This window comes from Malus sylvestris, chromosome 1 (assembly GCF_916048215.2).
Source record: "Malus sylvestris chromosome 1, drMalSylv7.2, whole genome shotgun sequence".
Classification (NCBI taxonomy): Eukaryota; Viridiplantae; Streptophyta; class Magnoliopsida; order Rosales; family Rosaceae; genus Malus; species Malus sylvestris.
The window spans coordinates 14,529,742-14,543,472 of record NC_062260.1 but is presented as its reverse complement, the minus strand read 5'-3'; the positions used below and the strand labels follow the sequence as shown (position 1 = coordinate 14,543,472).

The 13,731-nt window shown below is 40.0% G+C and overlaps 2 pseudogenes; both read right to left on the bottom strand.

Annotated features, from left to right (window-relative positions):
* Positions 1-13,731, bottom strand: part of LOC126619950 (receptor-like protein EIX2) — a 79,694-nt pseudogene that overhangs the window by 55,277 nt on the left and 10,686 nt on the right.
* LOC126619966 (uncharacterized) lies at positions 4,908-12,090 on the bottom strand (annotated as a pseudogene).

Sequence of the window (13,731 nt, the reverse complement as noted above, 5' to 3'; positions counted from 1 at the left end):
GAAGGATATCAGAAATTCCTGCATTAGAAATATCAACGTCCTGATAACTTTTTTGAGTTTGAAGCCATTTTGGAAAATACGTACCAAAATTTATGTACCGACGCATTTGTACTGAAACTTATGTATCGATGCAATCGTATCGAAACTATGTACTCATACATTCGTACAGAATTTTATATACCGATGTATTCGTACCGAAACTTATGTACCGATGCATTCCTACCGAAACTTATGTATTGTTGCAATCGTACCGAAACTTATGTACCGATACATCGTGCCGAAACTTTGGACCAATACATCTTACTGAAACTTATATATCGATGCAATCGTACCGAAACTTATGTACCGATACATCGTACCAAAACTTATGTACGGATGCAATCATACCGAAACTTATGTATTGATACATCGTGCCGAAACTTATGTACCAATACATCGTACCGAAACTTATGTACCGATGCATTCGTACCGAAACTTATGTACCGATGCATTCGTACCGAAACTTATGTACCGATGCAATCTTACCGAAACTTATGTACTGCTACATTATTACCGAAACTTATGTACTGATACATTTGTACTGAAACTTATGTACTGATACATTTGTATCAAAATTTATGTACAGATACATTCGTAACAAAATTTATGTATTGATCCATTTGTACTGAAATTTATGTACCGATGCATTTGTACTGAAACTTATGTACTGATGTAATCGTACCGAAACTTATGTACCGATACATTCGTACCGAAACTTATGTACTGATACATTTGTACCAAAACTTATGTACTAATGCAATCGTACTGAAACTTATGTATTGATACATCGTGCCAAAACTTTGTACCAATACATCTTACCGAAACTTATTTATCGATGCAATCGTACTGATTATGTACTGATACATCGTACCGAAACTTATGTACCGATGCATTAGTACCGAAACTTATGTACTGATGCAATCGTACCGAAACTTATGTACCGATACATCGTCCCGAAACTTATGTACCGATACATCTACGTCCTTGAATTACATTTATGTACTGTTTACGTTTTAGAAGTCTTTTTGTATTTTGCAGAATTAGAAAACAACATATCAGAAATTCCTGCATTAGAATTATCAAGGTCCTGATAACTTTTTTGAGTTTGAAGCCATTTTGGAAAATGCAAACCCATCATGCAAGAGCTCAAATATATCAACTCCAATTGGAAAGAAGGAGTCCAATTAGAACTGAAGCTTAAAGATAGTGAGGTATAGGACAAATCCAAAATCCTTAATCTGGAGGGATTGGAGAAGTGGCTTTCCGAAACCACACCTTCCAAAGCATTCATACCAAGGTAGATACTCTCGAGCGTAGACACGCCCAATGCTTTCAAGTACTGTTCCACTCAATTGATTGTCATAGAGAACAAATTCTTTCAATGATGAAAAGTTTGTGAGATTAGGAATTGATCCAGAAAGATGATTGGATGAGTTCTGATCAGGGCATGCAGACATTAAAATGATGAGTCCTAAACTCAATTAATTTAGGACTCATCATTTTAACTTGCAAATAACATTCGAGATATTCCTGTTCTCCTTTATGTTGAAGTGAGTAAACTTTATCCATTTGTTTCCATCCAAGATGAAGTTGAGTAACATGGTTGGTTCAGTTGCTGCAGTGGATGCCAAGCCATTTACAACAATCTTCCTTGAGTTCTTCTTTTCCCCATGAGGTGTTTATTAATACATATGTACTTTAGTTCACCAGTTCTACCGAATGCTCCTACCTTTCGACAAAGATCCTGTGAGTGTGCAGTTATATTTCAGATGCTTCGCCATAGTATCGAAACTTATGTACCGTTGCAATCGTACTGAAACTTAAGGACCAATACATTCCACCAAAACTTATGTACCGATGCATTCGTCCCGAAAATTATGTACGGATGCAATCGTATCGAAACTTATGTACTGATACATTCGTACCGAAACTTATGTATTGATACATTCGTACCGAAATTTATGTACCAATGCATTTGTATTGAAACTTATGTATCGATGCAATCGTATCGAAACTATGTACTGATACATTCATACTGAATTTTATATACCGATGTATTCGTATCGAAACTTATGTACCGATGCATTTGTATCGAAACTTATGTATTGATGCAATCGTACCGAAACTTAGGTACCGATACATCGTGCTGAAACTTTGGACCAATACGTCTTACTGAAACTTATATATCGATGCAATCGTATCGAAACTTATGTACCGATACATCGTACCGAAACTTATGTACGGATGCAATCATACCGAAACTTATGTATTGATACATCGTGCCGAAACTTATGTACCAATACATCGTACCGAAACTTATGTACCGATGCATTCGTACCGAAACTTATGTACCGATGCAATCGTACCGAAACTTATGTACTGCTACATTAGTACTAAAACTTATGTACTGATACATTTGTACCGAAACTTATGTACTGATACATTTGTATCGAAATTTATGTATTGATACATTTGTACCGAAATTTATGTACCGATGCATTTGTACTGAAACTTATGTACCGATATAATCATACCAAAACTTATGTACCGATACATTCGTACCGAAACTTATGTATCGATGCATTTCTACCAAAACTTATGTACTAATGCAATTGTACTGAAACTTATGTATTGATACATCGTGCCGAAACTTTGTACCAATACATCTTACCGAAACTTATGTATCGATGCAATCGTACAGATTATGTACTGATACATTGTACCGAAACTTATGTACCGATGCATTCGTACTGAAACTTATGTACCGATGCAATCGTACCGAAACTTATGCACTGCTACATTAGTACCGAAAATTATGTACTGATACATTCGTACCGAAACTTACGTACTGATACATTTGTATCAAAATTTATGTATTGATACATTTGTACCGAAATTTATGTACCGATGCATTTGTACTGAAACTTATGTACCGATGTAATCGTACCGAAACTTATGTACCGATACATTCGTATCGAAACTTATGTACCGATGCATTTGTACCGAAACTTAAGTACTAATGCAATCGTACTGAAACTTATGTATTGATACATCGTGCCGAAACTTTGTACCAATACATCTTACCGAGACTTATGTATCGATGCAATCGTACTGATTATGTACTGATACATCATACCGAAACTTATGTACCGATGCATTCGTACCGAAACTTATGTACTGATGAAATTGTACCGAAACTTATGTACCGATACATCTTGCCGAAACTTATGTACCGATACATCGTACCGAAACTTATGTACTGATACATCGTGCCGAAACTTATGTACCGAAACTTATGTACCGATACATCGTGCTGAAACTTATGTACCGATACATCTACGTCCTTGAATTACATTTATGTACTGTTTACGTTTTAGAAGTCTTTTTGTATTTTGCGGAATTAGAAAACAACATATCAGAAATTCCTGCATTAGAATTATCAAGGTCGTGATAGCTTTTTTGAGTTTGAAGCCATTTTGGAAAATGCGGACCCATCATGCAAGAGCTCAAATGTATCAACTCCAATTGGAGAGAAGGAGTCCAATTAGAACTGAAGCTTAAAGATAGTAAGGTATAGGATATATCCAAAATCCTTAATCTGGAAGGATTGGAGAAGTGGCTTTCCGAAACCACACCTTCCAAAGCATTCATACCAAGGTAGATACTCTCGAGCGCAGACATGCCCAATGCTTTCAGGTACTTTTCCACTCAATTGATTGTCATAGAGAACTAATTCTTTCAATGATGAAAAGTTTGTGAGATTAGGAATTGATCCAGAAAGATGATTGGATGAGAGGTCCAGAGTCTCTAATGAGTTTTGATCAGGGCATGCAGACATTAAAATGATGAGTCCTAAACTCAATTAATTTAGGACTCATCATTTTACCTTGCAAATAACATTCGAGATATTCCTGCTGTCCTTTATGTTGAAGTGAGTAAACTTTACCCATATGTTTCCATCCAAGATGAAGTTGAGTAACATGGTTGGTTCGGTTGCTGCAGTGGACGCCAAGCCATTTGCAACAATCTTGCTTGAGTTCTTCTCTTCCCCATGAGGTGTCTATTAATACATATGTACTTTAGTTCACCGGTTCTACCGAATGCTCCTACCTTTCGACAAAGATCGTGTGAGTGTGTAGTTATGCTTGAGATGCTAAAGTCAAAATTGTCATTGCATAGTGAAGTAAATAAGTCATTTAATATTAAATTTTAATATGGGGTGCATTCAACATTTTGTGGGGTGTTAATATAAAAAGCCTTACCTTTTCTATTATTTTGAATGATTAAGTTTAGGGTTTGTATGTTTTTTTTTTTAATATTTATTTTATATGTTTTCTTTGTAAAGATTTAGACATAAAACGTAAAAAGGTGGTCATGTGCCAAGCACATGACTCTTTCTAACAGAAAATTGGATGGAGTTAAAGATATTTAACGGTAGGGGGTTAATTGGTCACTTTAATATAGTTTAGGAGGTCAATTGGCTGAAAAAATAGTTCAGGGGAAATTGAAACTCACGTGATAGTTTAGGGGGATAAATGACAGTTTACTCTTACAAATTTAGTCTTGGAGTTAGTAGATTAGAAGACACAATAATTGACCGACTTAAATGTATTTGCATAGAAATTATGCTAAATTGTTGTTAGTAAAGAATCATCACTGTCATTTGATCAATACAATACTTTTGGAATATTATTATTGATTTTTGGTCTTTTAGCGACAACAGTTCCTTGCATTTTTTTCACTTGTGACCTTTCGTTTATTGTGTGATTATTGTTAATGCGTGGGCTTCCAGACTCGCATGAGGAATTTTAGCTACCGTGACGATAGTCCGTAGAATGTTGTATGATTTTGAAATTATACTGCACAAAATGTCAAGGCAAACATTTCATTGAAGCCGACCATTTTCTTACAAATTACTGATTGTACTTCATTGAAATACAGAGAAAAACAAAACAAAATTGACTGGCTGCCCATATCAAGGAAGCAGATTTCTCACCCAAAATACTTCATATGTCCTCATGTACAGTCGCCAAGGGTGGCCTATCCCTCCCATTTACATGACCAATCGGAAGCCGCAAGAAATCTCCACATTTCAACCTAATCAAAAGCAACACACGTTTTTCTTCAGTGTGCATTATATTAGCAAAGAAAGGATCCAGCCTAGGCACACCAGTGTTCAGAATCCTCAACTCTAATTCATTCATAGCAGATGACCTCGTTACTCAATTGACAAACATGAAAATGAGCAAAACAACATGGTCGTACCCAGTGCACAAGGATCCCGCTTTACGCAGGGTCTGGGAGAGGTGAATGTCGGCTAGCCTTACCCCCATTTATGGAGAGGCTGCTCCCAAGTCTCGAACCCGAGACCTACCACTCATGGGCGAAGGCACTTGCCATCGCACCAAGTGCGACCTCTAAATGGGCAAAACAACATGGTTTAAATAAAATCCTAGAAAATAAGGAAAGACGGGATTCTATTAAGAATCGTCCGATGAACAAGTTGAAAAATGGCATTGCCTGTGATAATGATGATTTTGAAGTAGTAGCACACACAGCAACTGTGTGGCTACCACAAACCTATTTTTTAACATTTTTACCAAAGAATTTATCAAGAGGACTAATTCAAAAGACTTTACCCTTTGAAAACTACACTAAGTAGATGGAGCTTCAAATCATAACTCACGACACGAGAATTTTTTTTTTTTTGAAAAGAGACAACGAGAATCAAGCAAGCAAAGAGAAATAAATCAAAACCTGAGATTCTCATCAACTTGCTTGCCCATTATGAGCTCTGCAACTTCCTCAATACCATGAAAAGCCTCAAAATCCTACACATTACTCACAAGAAAACAATTCAATCATAAAAAACCCATCACCGCTTCGAAACCAATCACAATAAGGGGTGTATTCAATTGGGATGTATTTTAAGCATCAACATATGTCACGTCTTCTCATGAGATTTCGAGAGAAATGAATCAAAACTTTATACAGAATCTCTACAAATCAATTATACTCCATTAATTTGACGCGAAACTGAAGTTTGAAGCTTTACCATTTGATTAGCTGATGAGTCCAACATAGTAGCAATCAAAGCATCCAAACAAGCTCATTGCTCAATCACGCCGCTAGTCGGTGATAAAACCCAAGCCAATACCTAGCTACAACCTTGACTGTGTGGTAATGGTGGGTACTGAGGAGAGGAATTGCACAGCAAGAAAAAGGAAATTTCTAATTGTTTTTCATATATGCTTTTCAATCCACTAGCTGAGGCTTTTAACCCACAAGCCAGCCCTTACATTCGCGAGAGTGCCATCTGGCATAACAACAACTCAATTAAAACTAAAACCCACAATTAACAAGACTATTACAATCTAATCCTTACTCTAATACAATCTGACCCCCATTATTTAACTACTACTTCATAGTGATCCAAGGATTCACTAATAGGCCAATTGCAAGATCATAACATTTACTCCCGCCTTCGAGAAAACCTTGTCCACAAGGTTAAAGAGAGAAAGTAGGGAATCGAGCTTGGAAGTCTTCAAAGTCCTCCCATGTTGCAGAACTGGCATCTTGATCCTACCACTGAACAAGCAATTGAACGCCGGCAGAATTACCCTTCTTATACATGCGCCTGGCAAGAATGGAGGCAGGAACCAACTGTTGAAGACCATCTTCTGTAACTTGGGGCAACAGGTTGTTGGCTACCACATTCGACCCTAAGTGCTTCTTAAGACTGCTGACATGAAAAACAGGGTGGACTTTAGACATGGCAGGAAGTTCAAGTTTGTAAGCCACATCACCTACTCGGCTGAGAACCTTATAGGGACCATAGAACCTGGGTAACAGTTTATGATAACTGTGTGCAGCCAAGGATTGGAGTTGATAAGGAATAAGTTTTATATAAACCATATCGCCAACTTCAAAACTCCGTTCCAATCTCTTTTGATCAGCTTGTGACTTCATCCTTGTCTGAGCTAATTCAAGGTTCCTTTTCAGAATCTCCAAAACCTTGTCCCTCTCAACCAAACATTGCTCCACAGAAGCGAACTTTGTAGAACCAGGTTCATACGGTGTGATATAAGGTGGGGAATAACCATACACTAATTCGAAGGGTGTGAACTTAGAAGAAGTGTGGTATGAGGTATTGAAACACCATTCGGCCCACGATAACCATTGTACCCATTTTTTAGGTTGGCCTCCAACAAAACAGCGCAGGTAGGTTTCCAAGCATCGGTTCATAACCTCAGTTTGACCGTCAGTTTGAGGATGGTAGCCCGAACTCATACACAACTTGGCATTGTGCAGTTTGAATAACTCTTTCCAGAAGGCGCTTATGAAGATCGGATCACGGTCACTGACTATAGAGTTGGGCATGCCATGGAGTTTGAAAATATGCTCAAGAAAAAGCTGTGCTACACTAGCCGCTGTATATGGATGTGCCATAGGAACAAAATGACTATATTTGGACAGTCGATCAACCACCACCATGATAACAGTCTTACCCTTGCAATTAGGAAGTCCGACGATAAAGTCCATGCTTATATCAGCCCAAATTCGTTCAGGAATTGGAAGAGGCATCAGTTTTCCAGGAGGTGCCACTGTTTCATACTTATGTTGTTGGCAGATGTGACACTCTGAAACGAAGAGTTTGACATCATTCTTCATACTCGGCCAATAAAAGTCCTTCTTAAGCTTGTGGTAGGTTTTAATCACACCTTGATGACCTGCAGCAGGTATGGAATGATAAGCTTCGACAAGCTTGGTGCGCCAAGGAGAGGAAGGGCTTAACAATATCCGTGCCTTGTACCGTAAAAACCCATTCTGGAAAGAGTAATTGAAAGATGTAGGGGTGGTAGCATTAGTCTCATGTGCTTGGAAATACTCCTTAGCTTTACTCTGAATCCAAGAATCATGTTCATTATATTGTCGAAGTTCATCAAACCAACCAAAATGAGGATATGATATTGCTGCACATTCAGGAAGTAGATGAGAGCCATGTACGCGAGAGAGAGCATCAGCTACATGGTTGTCACTGCCACTACGAAACTGGATCTCATAGTCATAGCCGAGAAGCTTAGAGACCCATTTTTGTTGGAAATGAGTATTGGCTTTCTGACTCAAGAAGTATTTGAGGCTGCAATGATCAGTTTTAATGGTGAAGTGCCTGCCTTGTAAGTAGGAGTGCCATTTCTTCACAGCATAAACGATGGCAATAAGCTCCCGTTCATAGGTTGAGAGAGATTGATTTTTTAGACCAAGTGCTTGACTGGTAAAGGCAATAGGTCTTCCCCCTTGTTGCAACACGGCTCCAATGCCATTACCTGAGGCATCACACTCCAGTTCGAAGGGTTTGGAGAAGTCAGGTAACACTAAAACTGGTGGGGATGTCATAATATCTTTGAGCTGATTGAAAGTTACTGTAGCTTCTTGAGTCCAATAGAATTTGTCCTTCTTGGTCAATTGATATAAGGGTTGGCAAATCTGACCATATCCAGCGATGAACTTACGATAATATCCCGTGAGACCCAAGAAACCCCGCAATTCTTTAAGAGTCTTAGGAATAGGCCAATCTCGGATGGCTTGTAATTTGGAAGGATCTGCAGCTACCCCTTCTCGGGACACGATATGGCCTAAGTACTCAACACACTGTTGACCAAAAGAGCACTTGGATTTCTTAAGGAACAAGCGATGTTGCTGTAAGATTTGGAAAACAGCCAACAAGTGGGATATGTGATCCTCCCAAGAGTGACTGTAGATGAGGATATCGTCAAAAAATACAAGCACACACTTCCTTAATAAAGGCCGAAAAATGTCGTTCATGAGTTGTTGAAATGTTGTCGGGGCATTAGTAAGCCCAAAAGGCATTACCAAGAACTCATAATGGCCTGCATGAGTTTTGAATGCTGTTTTTTCAACATCAGCAGGTTGCATCAAGATTTGGTGATAACTGGAGCGAAGATCTAACTTGGAAAAATAGGTGGCACCACAAAGTTCATCCAAGAGATCATCAATAAGAGGAATTGGATATTTGTTTTTGATTGTGAGAGCGTTAAGTTCCCTATAATCAATACACATACGCCAAGTGCCCTCTTTCTTCCTGACAAGAAGTACAGGGAAGGAAAAGGGACTATGATTGGGTCGGATAAAACCGGCATCCAATAAGTCTTTGACAGCTCGTTCAATCTCATCCTTTGCAAGAGGACCATAGTGATAGGGCTGTATATTAGGTGGTTTGGCACCGGGCAACAATGGAATGTGGTGATCATGTGAGCGGGAGGGTGGAAGTTGAGATGGCAGCACAAAGAGGGACTCAAAGTCGGCCAATAACGCATTCCGTTGTGTAGATTGAGCTGAGGACAACTCACAGTCACGAACAAGCACCGGTTGTGTCTCCATAGAATACAACAAAAGGCCCAAGTTGGAATTAGCAACTTCCTTCTCAAGATGTTGTAAGGAGACTTCTTGAATAAGAGAAGGTGGAGCCGCAGAATGAAACAATTGGTAGTGCTGATTGTTCTTCGTGAATACCATAGTCAAGTGATGGAAATCCCATAAGACAGGGCTAATGGAAGAGAGCCACTGAACCCCCAAGACTAAATCACAACCCCTGAGAGGCAATGAATACAAATCAACACTGCAAGTATAACCTCCTAAGGACAGTGCACCGGACCGCCAAGAACCTGAACTTTGGACTTTACCATCATCGGCAATCATGACCTCAAATGACTTAGTAGGATGAACTGGTTGGCCCCATTGTTTTAACAACCGAGTGTCGACAAAGTTGTGCGTGCTGCCGGAATCTAACAAAATCCGCACAGAATGACCCTGGAGAGTGCCCTGCACTTTCATAGTTTGAGCTTTCGGGGTGGCGGTTGTCCCATAGAACGCACACTCACTGAGTTCCATGTGATAAACTTCAGGAGGTGAGTCCGAGGTGAACGCATCAAGCTCCGCTTGGTCAGCAACATCGAGCATAAGCAATTGCTTCAACCCACATTTATGACCCGGAACCCATTTGTCAGTGCAAAACCAACATTCGCCCTTGTCCCGTTTTAATTGGATGTCAGCTGGAGAAAGCTTCTTAACAGGATAATTTTGGACCCGAGGAACATATGGATTGATGGCAGTAGTAGTGTTTGGGTGGTGTTTAGGGACTGTGGGTGATGGTTTAGTGATACCGCCTTTGAGCTCTTGAAACTTAGTATCTAACTGAACCGCTATGGCAATAACATCATGAACAGAATGAGGCTTCAACAATTTCACATCATACTTTAATTCCCGTTTAAGGCCACCAAGGAAACAACTCTTTAACAAGAGATTACCAACATCACAAGTACGATTAGCCAGTTTTCGAAATTCAGCAATATAATCACGCAGGGTACCTGTTTGGCGAAGTTTGAAGAGTGCCTCAGTACTATCGTCAAACTCAGAAGGACCAAACTCCTTACACAGTGCCTGAGTGAAGTCCTCCCAACAGAGAGTAGTATTGGAACAATCCATCCATCGATACTACTGAAGTATCTCCCCCTCGAGGTGGAATGAAGCTGTGACCACGCGCTGAGAAGCGGGAATGCCATAATAAACAAAAAATTGTTTAGCCTTATAGATCCAGGCTAACAAATCATCACCATCGCCAAATCGGGGAAAGTCGATGCGCGGAGACCACGGTGGCTTGACCGTAGCACTGCCAGGGGTGACCGGACTGTGCGGCGCGTGGATGCGGTCCATGTCACGAGGTGGATGAAGATCCGTGAAAGGAGGAGCAGAAGAACCCTCGCCGCCGCCGCGAGCAGCTTGCTCACGACGAAATTGCTCGAAATAGACAGGCAATCGAGTTTCAAAAGCATGATCAATGGCTTCAGCGAACTGATTGGGAAGGTTGGCTAAGATGGTTTCAATAACAGCAACACGAGATTCCATGGCAAAGAGGCGGGCCGTGGTGGTGGAACGGGGCATATACAGAAGGGATACCAGAATCGGAGGGTGATACCAATGATAAAACCCAAGCCAATACCTAGCTACAACCTTGACTGTGTGGTAATGGTGGGTACTGAGGAGAGGAATTGCACAGCAAGAAAAAGGAAATTTCTAATTGTTTTTCATATATGCTTTTCAATCCACTAGCTGAGGCTTTTAACCCACAAGCCAGCCCTTACATTCGCGAGAGTGCCATCTGGCATAACAACAACTCAATTAAAACTAAAACCCATAATTAACAAGACTATTACAATCTAATCCTTACTCTAATACAATCTGACCCCCATTATTTAACTACTACTTCATAGTGATCCAAGGATTCACTAATAGGCCAATTGCAAGATCATAACAGTCGGTAATATATTCATCAAAACCTACAAATACCCAATTACAGAAACTGCGTTCTCATCTCAGAAATCCAACCTCCATAAATTTTGGTTAAGCTATTTAGCTACATTGAGTACCTGAATGGCCTTGTGCTGATGAGCCAAAACCGCGCTGTCCGAATGAAGCAGGCGGCAACCCTCCAAAACCCTAAGCGCAAGCGAGACCTCGAAATCGGTTGAAGGGCTTGTGTTCTTCAGCGGCTCGACGCCGAATATGTGATCCAAATTCCGCACTATCTCATCGCCCGAATCTTTCAGCGAGTGCCCAAACAGAATCGCCACGACTGTAAAACGATGAATAAATCAATTTCAACATTCAGAAAAATTAAACAAAATATTAAGCAGAAACTAGGAATTTTGTAATTTTCTGATTACCCTGAAGCTCGGGGAGTTGTGTCTGAGAGAAGAGGTTGATGGTGGAATCGGACTCGGCGACCGATCAGAGGAACTTGAGGACGTCGTGGAGGCCGCAGACACAAGGAAGGAGAACACGGCGCGAACATCGCGGAGGCCGCTCCGGAGCGCGAGCATGACCTCGCGGTACACTCTCTGCTGGGTCAACGAGTTGACCGGATCGCCTACGGCGGTGGACGGCGGCTCTGGTTCAGATTCCGACGAGGGCTTCAGCGTTATCCCCTCGCTCCATAGCGCCTTCTTCAAGTACATCGCCTCAGTTGTTTACTCTCACACTGGAGATTTTTTTTCTTTCTCCTCTGGCTTTTGCTCCGGAAATGTTCTGACCAAAACGACGACATTTTGGTACCCTAGCTAACAGACGACGACGTTTCCGTTTATTTTTACACGTTTCAATTGGTAATTGGTTGTAGTTTATTTATATCTTACTAGATAAGTGAAAATTCATCAATTTAACCATTGCAGTTACGTTGAATGGAATGTAAATTAAATTTTCAGAGATCATTATGCCTTATATTCAATGACATCCAATATTTCCTCGTCTAAAAATGGTAGACAAGGATGGGCCAAAAAATTCTTATTCCCAATTCTTCTAGTTTTAACAATGTAAATTGAAGAAACTTCATTGTTTATGAATTTGAAGTGAAGTTACATGGAAGAAATGGAGTATAAACAAAACAAAACAAACAAACTACATTCATATCATTACTCGTGTTTCATTCTTTCTTTTTTTCCTTATGTTTTTAATTGTTAAGTTACTTGAAAAATTGATCAAAATGATCATCTTTCAAATTCTAATTACTAAAATGACCAATTTTTTTATACGTCGTCAATACGTGATTGTATTGTTGTCAATCTTTGATATTATGTGGTCAATATTTAATTTTGATTAATTTAGCAATTGAGATTTTGATTTATGATCAATTTCAAATGACACTTAGTATTACGGTCTAATGGTACTTCAACTTCACTTGTAAGTGAATGTCTTACGTTCGAACCTCGTGAATAGTGATTTCAATACCAATTTATTATACCCAAAATTAAGGGCAAGACTTGATTCTCCATATACTATATTATGATAGATCAACATAGTGTTAACCACAAGAAACAACTATATAAAGCTAAATCAATCACATTAACCGGATACTGAAGCTACCTCGATGGGCTCTCTTTCCATCCAGCAGCTCCAGGACATGATTGCGAACACCATCAGAACACAGGTAGGAGGCACTTCGCGGGATACACTGCTGTATGCGAAGCCATATACCAGGCGGATTGATGGCTTGCGGATGCCGATGAGGTATTAGCCACCTAAGTTCAGCAATTTGATGGAAAAGGAAACCCAAAACAGCACGTCGCATATTTCATCGAGACTTGCAACAATGCGGGGACTGAGAAAGACTACCTCACAAAGCAGTTTGTCCGCTGTCTGAATGGGAATGCATTCGATTGGTACACGGACCTAGAACCCGAGTCCATCAACAGTTGGGAGTAATTGCAGCGGGAGTTTTTAAACCGTTTCTACAGTACTCGTCGCATTATCAGCATGATGGAGCTCACAAGTACAAAGTAATGGAAGGATGAGCCAATCGTCGACTACATCAACCGATGGCACACTCTAAGTCTTGACTGCAAAGACAGACTCTCGGAGATGTGTGTACAAGGCATGCATTGGGGATTACACTACATTCTTCAAGGCATCAAACCGTGGACCTTCGAGGAGTTAGCCACCCCCGCCCACGACATTGAGTTGAGCATTGCCCATCATGAGAAGAAAGAATCGATTGCTAACTACAGAAATGACAAGGTCTTTGGGCAGAAAATGGACAAATTCGTGAGGGTTTCAATAAAGCAATGGTGGTCAACGCAGCTTCCGTTAAAATCTTTACACGAGACAAGGTGATTCGGA